We start from the raw sequence: 15143 nt of genomic DNA, 5'->3' as shown, positions 1-15143 counted from the left end.
GTCTGAGAGTATCTTCTTTCCACATCTGATAATGATCTGCTGGCATAGGCAATGATTCTTGGTCCTCCATCATGCATCTGGACCAACACGGTTCCTAAACCAACCGGGCTGGCATCCGCTATGACTTTGGTTGATGCCGCTGGATCGTAATATCCAAGAGTTTTTGCATCAGTGAGGCTTTGCTTCAGCGCTGTGAATGCTTTCTTCTGCTCAGATCCAAAATGGAATGGTACACCTTTCCTGGTTAGTTTCCTTAGTGGTTCTGCCACTGTAGTGAAATTAGGAATGAACTTTGCACAAAAATTGACTAATCCCAGGAAACTCCTCACCTCTGTTGCATTCTGAGGTGCACGTGCCTCTGCAATAGCTTTCACCTTGGCCTCTGCAGGGTTTAGTCCTTCCCGGATAAGTCTGTGTTCCATGAAGTCCATTTCTGACACACCGAACTGGCACTTGTTTCCATTCATGGTAAGGCCTGCCTCCTGTAGTCTAGATAGTACACGCCTCAACCATTTGTCATGCTCTTCCTTCGTTGGTGCATGGACTATGATGTCGTCAAAAATGTTGGCAACTCCAGGAATGCCTTGAATCACTCGATGGATTTCATACTTGTAGATCTCCGAAGCTGCATTAATTCCAAATGATAGTCTCTTGTAACGATACAATCCACAGTGAGTCACAAATGTAGTTGCATCTCGGGAACCTGGATCCAGCTCTAATTGATGATAGCCCCATTTCAGATCAATTTTTGAGAATATCTTACTGGTAGTTAGTTCTTGAAGTATTTCCTCCACTGTTGGTATAGGGTGTCATTCTCTAATTATAGATTCATTGGCCATTCTCATGTCAACACATAGTCTTATGTCACCCTTTGTTTTGGGCACAATCACTACGGGACTGACCCATTGTGTCGAATGTTCCACCGGTTCAATAATGTCTTGTTCGATCAATTCTTTAATTTTGGCTTCGACTTTCCCACAAAGTTCAAACGGAGTTCGGCACATTGGTTGTGCCTTGAGTTTGACCGTTTCATCTACCGCTAGCTTCAATTGTCGACCTTTCAGCTTTCCTACTCCTTGGAAGACTGCGGGGAATTCTTGCTTCATATCCTCGTATGACTGAATTGAATTGACACAAGCTCCAATATGAAGTATTGACAGGTCTTGCACTGTGTTTCTACTCAACAATGGTTCTCCCCTCTCTTCTATGACCATAAACTCTGCTTCGGTGTACTTATCTCCAGCTTCAACAGTTGCAGTAAAACATCCAATGGTCTGCAATGGCTTGGTTGCTGTGTATGGATACAGTTTCTTGGAACACTTCTTTGAGGTACAGATGATCTTTTTCCTTTTCAACTTCTCCCATAAATGTCGATCAATCACATTACTGTCACTGCCTGAGTCTACAATGACCTGCACTGTCACTCCACCATTGATCACTAGGACCTTCTCATGATGTACTTCATTCAACGTAAGTTGGTAACAACTCTGTTCCTCCTGGGTATCATTATCGTCACCGTCTATCTGGCGAATGGTATCTTTCTTTCCAGGATACATTCCTTTCCCCCAGGCTTTGGCTTTGGAAGTTGTACTCTTCCTCTTCTGGTCTGCATTGGACTTGCTTTTGCACTTCTTTGCAAAGTGGTCCTTACTTCCACACTTTCTGCAAACTTTGCCTTTGGCCGGGCAATATGGGTCTTTTCCAAAGTGACCTCGGTTTCCACATCGATAACACTCCACGTCCTGTGTCAACGTATATCTTGGCTGGTTATGGCGATGTGAGAGCCTCTTAACTTGCTGGCTTGAGTTGTCTTTCAGGGTCATGGTATGAAATTGCCCTTCAACAGCCTCTAATGCAGCAGCAATGGTTAAAGCATCGGTGAGTTCCAACTCACTCCCTCTTTCAAGTAGACGTCTTCTGAGTTTATCTGATATGCAGTGCTGTACGACTTGATCCAATAATTGGTTGTCCAGCTAGCTGGCGTAGTCTCGTCATGTACTGAGCAATTGTCTCGCCATCTCCTTGTCTCGTTCTCTGAAACAAATGGCGTTGAAATGTAGCATTCGGTGTCACTACATAGTGTGCATTTAATGCATCTACCGTTTTCTGGTATTCATCCTTTCTTCCAGTATTCAAAAGTGTCTTAAATGTTTCCCGAACTGAGGGTCCTGCAGTGAAAAGAAGTAACGCCCTCCTCTGCGCTTTTTGTTCAACTGTACCGGTATCTAGAAATACGCCACGACTGTCGGCGTAGGATTCAAATTCTTCCAGCCATGCTTTCCACTTCACACTTACAGTGCTTGCATCACCCGTTGGGTCAAAATGAGCAATTCCACTATGTGTTCGAAAGTCACTGTCTGCACCAGCCATGAGGAAATATTCCAGCCCCAAAAGTACTGAGACAAAGAGAAAATTCTTATCACCTTGAAGTTGTCTGTAATCCTCTGTAATCTTGTTTAGTCTTTAATTTTCTTCAAGCTTCTTTCATCCTCGTCACCAATGTCACATTTGTGGCCTGAAATGTGAAGTTAAGGAAACATTAAACACAAGTTTATCAGGTAAACTTCTTAGTGTCTTTTTATTCTCCAGTTTCCTTTGTTCTACTGCTTGTGTTCTTATCTCTCCCTCATACCACGTGACTTCCGGTATATCTCATACATATTCATTATCATGACACGGAGCTCATTAATTGGACTGTCGGATAAGCTGGCCTTGGACACCCCTCTGAAAGATGTTTAAAATGGCAACAAAAATTAAGGAAAATAGAGTTCAAATACAGAACAAAACTACACTCTCCGACTTTGGAAGAAACTCGGCCTACTTGCCCAGACAGAACCACGGAGTCAAGGCTGGAATCTTCTTAAGAACGGAGCTCATTAATTGGACTGTCGGATAAGATGGCCTTGGACACCCCTCTGAAAGATGGTGATGAATATTGATTTGAAATGTTTTATGAAGATAAATTGCAGTAATTGGCATTGGTTGCTCGTGAGTTTTAAAAATCCAGATAACATTAAAGTTTATTAGTGATTTTTTTTGGATGGAATATCGGAAGGATGAATTTATTATCTATAAATACAGAACAAAATTACATTCTTTGACTTTGGAAGAAATTTGACCTATTTGTCCAGACAGAGCCGGAGTTGGTGCTGGAATTTTCTCAAGAACAGAACTTATTAAAGTTGATTTCGGACTCCTTTTTGAAAGATGGCGACGAATGTTGATTTGAAATATTTGAAATATTTTCTGAAGATAAACATATATATGGAACTCCTTGACCTGCAATAAGGTTTATCAGTGATTCTTTTTTGGATGGAATATTGGAAGAGTGAATTTATTATCTGTGAGTATGCATACATTGCAAACAGATTTTAATAGTTTTGAAAAGGTTTTTTTTTAAACTAAACAACAAGCTCAGTTTAATATTGAGAAAATTGGAAAAAACAGAAACTTTATTATTAAATTTGGAAATTCAGTAGAAAGAAACTATGAACAAGATTGATGATTTATAAAATTAAAGTCGAAGGAGCAATGTCCAAGAAGAGTTAAAAATTTTGAATAAGTTTTTCTTGAAAATAAACAATAATTTCAACTTAACATTGAGAAGATTGACAGAGTTGAAAATTTGGTATTAAATTGGGAAACACAGAAGAAAGAACTTATGAATAACATTGATGCTTTAGAAGATCAAGACCGAACGAATTATGTTCAAGAAAATTTTAAAAGGTTTGAAAAAAACTTTTTTTTGAAAGTAAGCTACAAATTCAACTTGAGACTGAGAAGAATGGAAGATTCGGTGTTGAACTGGGATGTTCAGAGGTGTTTTAATTCAGTGGATGAAATTCAGGAAGACTTGAAAAAAAAATTTAAAAAAAAACTTTTATTGATTGTAAACAATGTTTAACTCAGTGTTGGGAGGGTGGAAAGGGTGCAAAATTTAATATCAAGTTTGGATTTTCAAAAAAAAGAGTTTATGAATAAGATTGGTTAAATTGATGGACCGGGGTTTTATGGATATAAGAAATGATGATTTTTCGGTTTATACATGTATTTTGTCTGCCTGGGGGGGGGGGGAGGGGGTGGTACTTCTGCTCCCGAAAGTCATATGCCACTTGTGGTTTATATCACACCCATTTGGGTTTTTGGGAATTAACCACCACAAGGTGGTTTCCTAAGGGGTTAGGGGAGGTGGGGGGGGGGGGGGGTGAAAATTAGAAAATTATTTAGTATCTTTTATGTAATATTATACTAAGTCAATTTGAAATCAATGTATGGAGATACTATAAATAAATTTCAAAAAAATTAAATTGAATAGCAATATCTGTAGAAACACAGGGTATGTAGATAACACGTATTCACAGTAGGGAAAGTGTAAGGAAGAAAATGAGCCTACACTATTGTCATGATAATGAATATGCATGAGATGTATTCACCTAACCGGAAGTCACGTGGTATGAGAGAGAGAGAAGAGCGCGAAATGGAGGAACAATGAAAGCTGGAGAATAAAGACACAGAGATATTTAACTGGTAAAACTTGCGTTATTAGTGTTATTAACTTCACATTTCGGGCCACAAATGTGACATTGGCGACGAGGATTAAAACAACAACATTTTGGAACTTAAATGTGATAAGAATTTTGATCTTTGATTCGGTGGCTTTGGGCTGAAAAAAGTTTCCTCATGGCAGGCGCAGAAGCTAATTTTTTAACACTTTGAGGTGTTCCTCATTTTGACCCGACTGGTGATGCAAGCACTGTAAGTGTGAAGTGGAAGGCATGGCTGGAAGAATTTGAAGCCTACGCCGACAGTCGTAGCCTATTTCTCGATAGCGGTACGGTGGAACAAAAAGCGCAGAGAAGGGCGTTACTTCTTTTCACCGCAGGACCCGTAGTTCGGGAAACTTTTAAGACACTTTTGAATACAGGTAGGAAGGATGAATACCGGAAAGCGGTCGATGCATTGAATGCACACTATGTAGTGACACTGAATGCTACATTTCAACGCCATTTGTTTCGGAGAACGAAACAAGAAGATGGACAAACAATTGCTCAGTACGTGACGAGATTGCACCAGCTGGCTGTTGGATGCAATTACATGGCAGCTGATTTAGACAACCAATTATTGGATCAAGTCGTGCAGCACTGCAGATCAGACAAGCTCAGGAGACGTCTGCTGGAAAAAGGGAGTGAGTTGAAGCTCACCGATGCTTTAGCCATTGCTGCTGCATTAGAGGCTGTTGAGGGGCAATTTCATACCATGACCCTGAAGGACAACTCAAGCCAGCAAGTTAAGAGGCTATCGCATAACCAGCCAAGATATACGTCGACACATGACGTGGAGTGTTATCGATGTGGAAACAGAGGTCATTTTGGAAAAGACCCATGCTGCCCAGCAAAAGGCAAAGTTTGCAGAAAGTGCGGAGGTAAAGACCACTTTGCAAAGAAGTGCAAAAGCAAGTCCAATGCAGACCAGAAGAGGAAGAGCACAGCTTCCAAAGGCAAAGCTGGGGGGAAAGGAAAGTATCCTGGAAAGAAAGACACTATCCGCCATATAGACGGTGACCCAGGAAGTGACGATGATGATGATAACCAGGATGGACAGAGATATTATCAATTTACATTGAATGATGTACATCATGAGAAGGTCCCAGTGATCATTGGTGGTGTGACAGTTCAGGCCATTGTAGACTCAGGCAGTGACAGTAATGAAATTGATCGATATTTGTGGGAGAAATTGAAAAGGAAAAAGATCATCTGTACCTCAAGGAAGTGCTCCAAGAATCTGTATCCATATACAGCAACCAAGCCATTGCAGACCATTGGATGTTTTACTGCAACTGTTGAAGCTGGTGATAAGTACACCGAAGCAGAGTTTGTTGTCATAGATGAGAGGGGAGAACCATTGCTGAGTAGCACAGCGCAAGACCTGGCAATACTTCATATTGGAGCTTGTGTCAATTCAGTTCAGTCATACGAGGATATGAAGCAAGAATTCCCCGCAGTCTTCCAAGGAGTAGGAAAGCTGAAAGGTCGACAACTAAAGCTAGCGGTGGACAAAACGGTCAAACCCAAGGCGCAACCAGTGCACAGAACTCCGTTTGGACTTCGTGGGAAAGTCGAAGCCAAAATTAAAGAGTTGATAGAGCAAGACATTATTGAACCTGTGGAACATTCGACGCAATGGGTTAGCCCAGTAGTAATTGTGCCCAAACCAAATGGTGACATAAGACTGTGTGTTGATATGAGAATGGCCAATGAAGCTATAATTCGAGAACAACACCCTATACCAACAGTGGAGGAAATACTTCAAGAGTTAACTACCAGTAAGATATTCTCAAAAATTGATTTAAAATGGGGCAATCATCAATTAGAGCTGGACCCAGAATCCTGAGACGTAACAACATTTGTGACTCACTGTGGAATGTACCGATACAAAAGACTATCGTTTGGCATTAATGCAGCTTCTGAGATCTACCAGTATGAGATCCATCGAGTGATTCAAGGCATTCCTGGAGTTGCCAATATTTCTGACGACATCATAGTCCATGCACCTACAAAGGAGGAGCATGACAGACGGTTGAGGCGTGTACTATCTGGACTACAGGAGGCATGCCTTACCATGAATGGAAACAAGTGCGAGTTCGGTGTGTCAGAGATGGACTTCATGGGACACAGACTTACACGGGAAGGACTAAACCCAGCAGAGGCCAAGGTGAAGGCTATTGCAGATGCACGTGCACCCCAGAACGCAATGGAGGTGAGGAGTTTCCTAGGATTGGTCAATTATTACGCAAAGTTTATCCCTAATTTTGCTACAGTCGCAGAACCACTAAGAAAACTAACCAGGAAAGGCATACCATTTCATTTTGGATCGGAGAAGAAAAAAGCATTCACAACCCTGAAGCAAAGTCTGACGGATGCTGATACTCTTGGATATTATGATCCGGCTGCACCAACCAAAGTCATAGCAGATGCTAGTCCTGTTGGTTTAGGAGCCGTGTTGGTCCAGATACATGATGTAGGACCAAGAATCATTGCCTATGCCAGCAGATCATTGTCAGATGTGGAAAGAAGATATTCTCAGACAGAGAAAGAAGCACTCAGAATTGTATGGGCCTGTGAGAGGTTCCATGCATATTTGTATGGCATTGAATTTGAACTCATCACAGATCATAAACCATTAGAGGTGATCTATGCCGCTAGATCCAAACCGTGTGCCAGAATAGAGCGATGGGTACTCCGACTCCAACCCTACAAGTACAAAGTAGTTCACATTGCTGGCAAAGCAAACATTGCTGACCCGCTGTTCAGATTGGTGAAGGATGGATGCCCACAATCCAAGTCAGAATTGGGGACGGAAGCAGAGAGCTTTGTACGCTTTGTAGCTATTCAGTCAACACCGAAAGCTGTGACCACGAAGGAAGTCGAGAGAGAGTCCAAACATGACCCAGAACTCATGGAAGTGAGAAAATGTATCCAGAGTGGACAATGGGACAAGTGTACTCACAATGCTTACATTCCCATTAGAGATGAACTTTGTTGCATCGGACAGTGTGTATTGAGAGGTTGTAGATTGGTGATACCACAGAGGTTGAGACTGAAGATCATATCCTTAGCTCATGAAGGACACCTAGGTATTGTTGGTACCAAGCAAAACCTCAGGAGTAAAGTATGGTGGCCAGGTTGTGATAAAGACGCAGAGAAATTCGTCAAAACTTTCCATGGATGTCAAATCACAAGTAGGAGTAATCCTCCAGAGCCAATCCGGAGTACGCAACTCCCGACAGGACCATGGATCGACGTAGCCGTTGATTTTCTTGGACCTTTACCGACTGGTGAATCAATCATGGTAGTGATAGATTACTACAGCAGATACCATGAGTACGCTGTGATGAGGTCCACGACCACAGAAAAAACAATACAAGCATTAGCAGAGATCTTCGCAAGATATGGATTGCCTGTTACGCTATACTCTGACAATGGTCCACAATTCATTTCAGAGACATTTGCTGAATACATGAGGACCACAGGTATCCACCATCATAAAGTAACTCCGAAATGGCCGCAAGCCAACGGGGAAGTTGAGAGACAAAATCAGTCCATTGAAAAACGATTACGGATTGCTCACGCAAAAGGACAAAATTGGCGAGAAGCATTGCTATCTTATGTGGCTGTCTATCGGGCAACGCCCCATGCAACCACAGGAAGAAGTCCTGCAGAAGCATTTTTTGGGAGAAAAATCCGCACCAAAATGCCCGAAATAAAGGAAATCTGGGATGACCAGGAGATGAGGGACCACGATGCTGAAAAGAAAGGAGCAGCAAAGCTGTACACAGACTCGAGACGTGGAGCCAGGTACTCAGACATCATGCCCGGAGATAATGTTCTGGTGAGGCATGAGAATGGTGGTAAGCTAGACACACCTTATTACCATCAACCCTACACTGTCGTATCCAGAAGTGGCAGTATGGTAACAGTCAAGTCTCCGACTGGAGTCCTGTACAAAAGAAATGTGTCAGGTGTAAAAAGGTACCAGTCCAGAGAGACATCGAGCGAGGAGGTTGAAAGTCCAATACGAGATGCTCAACCTGAGAGACCAGATGATGTTCCCAAGGCGGTTACCAGCATTCCTGATGAAGTGACTAGAGGGCCAGAAGCACCCGAGGCCGTGGTGAGCAGTGTTTCCGACGCTGAGAGTGAACAACCGAGTAGCCACGATAGTGTTGCAGGAAGGCCGAAACGAGACAGGAAAGCGCCTAAACGATACGAATACTTTGTGCCGTATTTCTAAGTGTGTGACAGTTGGATTGATAAAAGAACATTGGGACAGTGATTTAATCATATATCAAAGTGCGTGTATGAGTGCTGTATGTAGTACATTTTAGTTAGTTGCGTTATTGTATTACAGTTAGTTACAACATGTTCATGTTACATTGTGTGTAGAAGGAGTTTGAATTTGTTTGTTTGTTGGACATTGTTTGTTGGTTCCGAGGGATATTGATAAGGTGACGGTGTTTACATTTCAACATTGAGGTGTAAAGTTTATTTCTGGTAAAAGGAGGGATGTCATGATAATGAATATGCATGAGATGTATTCACCTGACTGGAAGTCACATGGTATGTGAGAGAGAGAAGAGCGCGAAATGGAGGAACAATGAAAGCTGGAGAATAAAGACACGGAGATGTTTAACTGGTAAAACTTGCGTTATTAGTGTTATTTACTTCACATTTCGGGCCACAAATGTGACAACTATCATTTGGGCATTGAGCGCAAGTTGGTCCCCCAGGTATAAGAAAGATATCATTTGACAAGAAATGGCACAGAAAAGCTTCATGGTCCCGTTACCTGGACTACTGACCTTCAATTATAAGGGTTGGATCGGATTGATATATAGTCACAGATTGTAAGACGCTTAAGATGATGAACTGAAACCTCTCGGTTACTTGCTTCTTTAATTGAGGACGTGACCACACATAAAAAGAGATGAACTAGGAGAATAACCAAAAATGTTTTCATTTGTCGTTTATGTCCCAACTAAAGTAACGTGAAAATTCTTGTCTTCTTACATGAGAAAGGATACCTCGACTTTGGAGGACATGAAGAGGAAGTCCACCACGCTTATACAAAAATGAGGAGCGATTGAGTTGCCTCGAGCTATACCTAGTGGAATTTAAATAGAAAAGTGGCGTCTTTTACAACATCTAAACTGTGGAAGGAATAGATTGTATAGATGCAGGGGGATTGTTTCCACTGATCGCTGAGACTAGAAATTTGGACATAACCGCAAAATTCTGGGTAGTAGATTCCAAAAAGAGATGCGAATGAAGCAATTCTCTGCAAACGTAGTGTATTGATAGGATTTTTTTGTTGTTGTTGAATGAGGAAGCAGAGGGTATCTCATCGGATATTTCAAGACACCGATAGTTCGATATTAGAGTACCAAAGTTCTTAAATGTTATGGAATCAAACGGCTAGGTTTTGATGAAGGTGCAAAAAAATGTAGCCGTGATCATATTAAACTACGCAGTAAGATCTTTAGGTGAAAAAAAACCCTTTGTCACTATCTTATATGTTTAGCCATATATTTCCCCAGATGACAATGGGCATGGTAGGCTTGAACATTCACTAAAAGCAGTTGTAATATGTGGAGACATCAGGAAGCTCATTAAATGGAAAGAAGTGCTTAAGTGATGTTGAAAGCGATTCCGTAAAACTAATGTAGGATATGAACATCTTTTCACCAAACTCGATGAAATATAGACTTTATATAAAAGGTAATTTAATAGTAAATCATCGGAACATGTAACATGCTGCAATATTACATATTTCTTTGAATATGGAAGATGTTGATAATGTCGATGACATGGCGGCACTCGCTCAGGGCGAACCAGCCCCGCTTGTAATGCCACGTGGCAGGGCAGCCCTGGGAAGTTGGTGCTGTCGGGGATTTCTTCACACACGTGGTGACCGATCCAAAGCTGACCTTCAAGACTCAAATAAAACAGTCATTAACGACCCTCATCGTGGTGGCTGTGCTTCTTACACTGCTCACACCACCACAGTGGTGACCCCAACGAGCCCTCTTTTGGACCCTCTGCCCGAGAACGTGGTTTGGGCAAGCGGAAGTGCAATTTCAACTTCGCAACATCTCCGCAGATGCCACGAAGTTTTACCATGTCGTGAGCACACTGGACCAAGACACGGCAGCGAGGGTGGATGACCTCATTCACCACCCCGGGCTGTGCGCCCTCAAGGATCTGCTGCTGGGAACCTTCGAGCTTACTCCCCAGCAATGGGCTTCCATGCTACTACACCTGGATGGGCTTGGGGACCATAGTCCCTTGGAGCTGATGGACAAGTTGCTGGCCCTGGCGGAAGACCCCACAAGCTGTTTTTTCTCTTTCTCCAGATATTCCTGGAGCAGATGCCTGAAGACATCAGACTGCACCTTACAGATGAGGACTTCTCAGGCCCGCGAAAAGCAGTGGCCTGTGCAAATGCCCTCTGTCGAACGAAGAGGGAGAAGGAGGCATCCCTCAACCAGGTAACATGACTGGGACACAGCCACCCGCAGGCCAAGACTAAGCCGGAGGAGAGTCATTCAACCTGGTGTTTCTACAATATGCAATATTACTGAAAAAGCTGGAATCTGTAAAATTTATTAAGGATCAAATTGTTTCTTTTCTAAATTTGAGTAGGAACTCAGTTCAGAGTAATTTTACTTTATGAGATGCTTTGAAGGCATTTTTACAGAGTCAAATTATTAGTTATGCATCAAAATAGAAGAAGAAATTTCTGGCAGAGAGTCAGATGTTGGAGAAACAGATAGCTGATTTGAAAAAAAAGTTTCAGAGGAATTGTACAGAAAACAATAAAGCTGCTTTAACTAAATTAAAGTTAAGATATAATACATTATGAACATACCAGTTTGAACGATTGATTCAAAGATCTAAGCAACTTTATTATGAGTTAGGCGATAGAGCTCATAAAATTTTAGCATGGCAATTGAAAACAGAACAAGCATCGAGAACTATCAATGCAGTGTGCAAAGATAACTCAATTACTTATAAACCTCAGGAAATCAATGACCAATTTTTATCATTTTACCAGAAATTATATATTTCTGTGGGAATTCAATATGATGGTGCTATTGAAGCTTTCTTGTCTGATTTAAATTTGTCAAGATTGGAGGAAGATGATGTGAGGAAACTAAACTCTCCTTTTACTGATTTAGAGATAAAGGACGTTATTCAATAAATGCCCAATGGGAAGACTCCAGGAGATGATGAATTCACTGTTGGATTTTAAAATGTTTTTTTTTTTTATGAGGGTTTGTCTCCTCTATTTATGGATGTCTTTGAACAAGTGACTCAGGAATAAGTTTTACCAGATTCATGTTTGAGTGCAATAATAAAGGTTATACCAAAAAAAAAACCCAGAGTCCTTTGAATGTAGTTTGGGATAGACCAATTTCTTTATTGAATGTAGATTATAAAATAATAGCGAAAGTACTGGCAAATAGACGTGCTAAGTATTTGCCTCAATTGGTACATATAGATCAGGCTGGTTTTATTAAAAATGGTATGCTTCTGATAATATTCTGAGTTATTTCATTGATCAATGCATCAAGTCAGCAGCCCAACCTTTAGCCCAAGCTTTAGATGCTGAAAAAGCTTTTAATTGGGTTGAATGGAATTTTTTTTATTTAAGGTGTTAGAGAAATGTAAATTTGGACCTTTTTTTATTGGTTGGGTAAAGGCTTTTATATAATAATCCAGTGGCTAAGGTGGCAACAAATGGTCAAACGTCTTTATTATTTAAATTATCATGTTCAACTTGTCAAGGTTGTCCTTTGTTGCCAGCTCTATTTGCATTGGTCATCGAACCACTAGCTCAAGCTATAAGGCAGAATTGGAATATTAGAGGTATAAGAATAGGGCAAGATTAATATAAGATGAATTTATTTGGTGATGATGTTTTGATATATTTAACTAATTCATTTGCAAGAATGTTTAGAACAGTATGGTGTATTGTCAGGATATAAGATGAATTGGGATAAAAGTGAAATATTACCAATTTCTGATGCAAATTATGATTTGTGTAGACGAATTACTAAACTTCGTTGGACCGATAATGTTAAATATTGGGTATAATGATTGATGTAAACATTCAATCTTTATATAAATTATTTTATGTACTGTTAATGAGAAAAATAAAGGCTGATTTGATTAAATGGAAGGATTTACCTTTTTCATTAATAGGTCGAGTAAATTGTATTAAGATGAATGTTTTTCCGAGAATTCAATATATTTTTCAGTCAATTCCTTGTTTTCTTCCTAAATCTTTTTTCCAAGATTTAAATAAAGTAGTATGAGAATTTTTATGGAGGGGGGAGTTAGCTGGAGTAGCATTACATAAATTGACTTGGAAATATGTTTTGGGAGGTTTACAACTGCCACATACTCAAAATTATTATGAAGCTGCCCAATTAACATTTATTAATCGTATGTTAGATATTTCATATCCTCTTACTTGGGGTAGGGTAGAATTAACTAGTATTTCAGAATTTCACCCACATTACTTTATATTTAAGTGGAATTCTGTTTTATTACAGGGATATAATGTACCAATTTTAAAACATTTGTTAGAGATTTGAACTAAAAGATATTTATTGATACGTACGAAAGGTAAATTATCAGTCCAGGCTCCAGTATATCAAAATAAATTGATTCCTTTTTCGTTGAATAATAGATTTTTTAAAAGATTGGCAGATTAAGGGAATAAAATTGTTGCGAGATTGTTATAAAGAAGGTAAATTTTTAACTTTTAATTATCTTATGGAGAAATTTGGAATTTCAGTGAATTCTTTATTTGTATATTATCAGCTTAGATCATCAGTGAAGGATAATTTCCAAAGAGAGATGAAAATTCCTAAGATAACGAACTTTGAGTCCTTGATTTCTCATTAATTAAATAAGGGTTTTATTTTTGAGATGTACACATTGTTGCAAGACACAATGGATAAAATAAATTTATATACATCTAGGACTAAATGGGAAAGTGACTTAATTTGTCATATTGATCAGGCTGATTGGGAGACTATGTGTTATGATGGAGTGACTAAATTGCTTAATGTAAGATATAGTATGGTTAATTATAACTTTTTGCATCAGGTGTATCTGACACCTAAAAAATTTGAAAAAATATGGATTTAGTAATTCAAAAGTGTGTTTTAAATGTGGAGTATGTGTTGGAACAATTTTACATTCAGTTTGGTTTTGAGATAAGGTTCAACAATTTTGGCAAAGAATTAGGGAATTTCTTCAAAAATTGTTTAAGATTAAATTTTTATTAGATCCAAAAATTTTCCTGTTGGGTTGTACTGCCCTACTTACTGATTTGAGGTTGGATAAGTTTCAGAAACCTTTTCTTCAGGGGGCGTGACAAGATGGCATAGGGTGAAGTCCTGGGAGCTTATCTCTCCTCATGAATTTTAGAACATGAATTTAAAAACAGTATGTGATTGACAATTTTATGAAAGGACTGTATATGATATGAGAAGAAAATTGATTAAGAGAAAACAAGTTCAACATGTGAAAAAAATTAAATTTTAAGAAGTTGGAAGAGTTGGAAAAAATGGGCCTTACTGAAGATTTGAAGCCTCGAACTCAAGCTGAGATGGAGCCGAAAAGTCAGTAATCTATATGGGCAAGGTTGGCTACAGTGACGATATATTCTACATGCAGGGTGATGCAAGATGGTGCCGCTGCTGCCACATCACTGATGTCATTACTGGAGTCCTGCAAAATGTGTGGATCAGCTGCATTGGGCACATTGAGTAGCATGGCCAAACATGGGGTGGTGCAGAGGCACAACACGGCCCATGACACAGCGCCTTTAATGCAGTACACGAGAGTTGTGCCAGGGATAGCCTACCAGTCCTATGCAGTTGCTGCAGGGATGCGGGCAGCAGTGCTCATGCTCGAGACTCTCGAATGAGTGAGAGCTGCGGGGGCTGTTGCTCAGCGTCGGGCTGAAGAGCTCAGCTCAATGATGAGTGAGGAAAAGAACTGCAGCCAGCCTGAAGAAGTTCAGGAAGCTGAGGTACTACAAAAGATGGAAGAAGAATTAGAACACTACCTGGAAGCAGAAGACAATGAATTGTTGCTAGCTGAAGCTAAAGTGGAAGATACTGCAACATCTTTGAATGTACCTTCACCCTATAAGTTTCTCAGCACTATGAGTCCTCTGCCCCCTTCTGCCATAATGATAATGTTGGAACCTATAACGAAACAAAATGAGAATTTGATGGATTATGTTGCTACTACTTTTCAAAATGTTGACCAGCAACTTTCTGATATTAGACTTTAAATTACTGATAAGTCTGATGAAATTGCATAAATGAACGTGGATGTTAGTAAATGTTTAACAGCAGTGGATAAAGTTGAAAAGAAAATTAAAAATGTGGAAGATAGAGTTGATCAAGTGGAGGGAGTGGTTGCTGGATGGAAGATTGAGAAGAAGATTCTTTTTATAGAAGATGGATTCATTAGAAAATCAAAGTTGGCAGAATAATATTAAAATAGTGTGGTTACCAGACAGTTTTGAAGGAGTAAATCCTACAAAGTTTTTTAAAGAATGGA

Source organism: Narcine bancroftii, chromosome 2 (genome assembly GCF_036971445.1).
Source record: "Narcine bancroftii isolate sNarBan1 chromosome 2, sNarBan1.hap1, whole genome shotgun sequence".
NCBI classification, from domain to species: domain Eukaryota; kingdom Metazoa; phylum Chordata; class Chondrichthyes; order Torpediniformes; family Narcinidae; genus Narcine; species Narcine bancroftii.
This window is presented reverse-complemented; position numbering follows the sequence as displayed.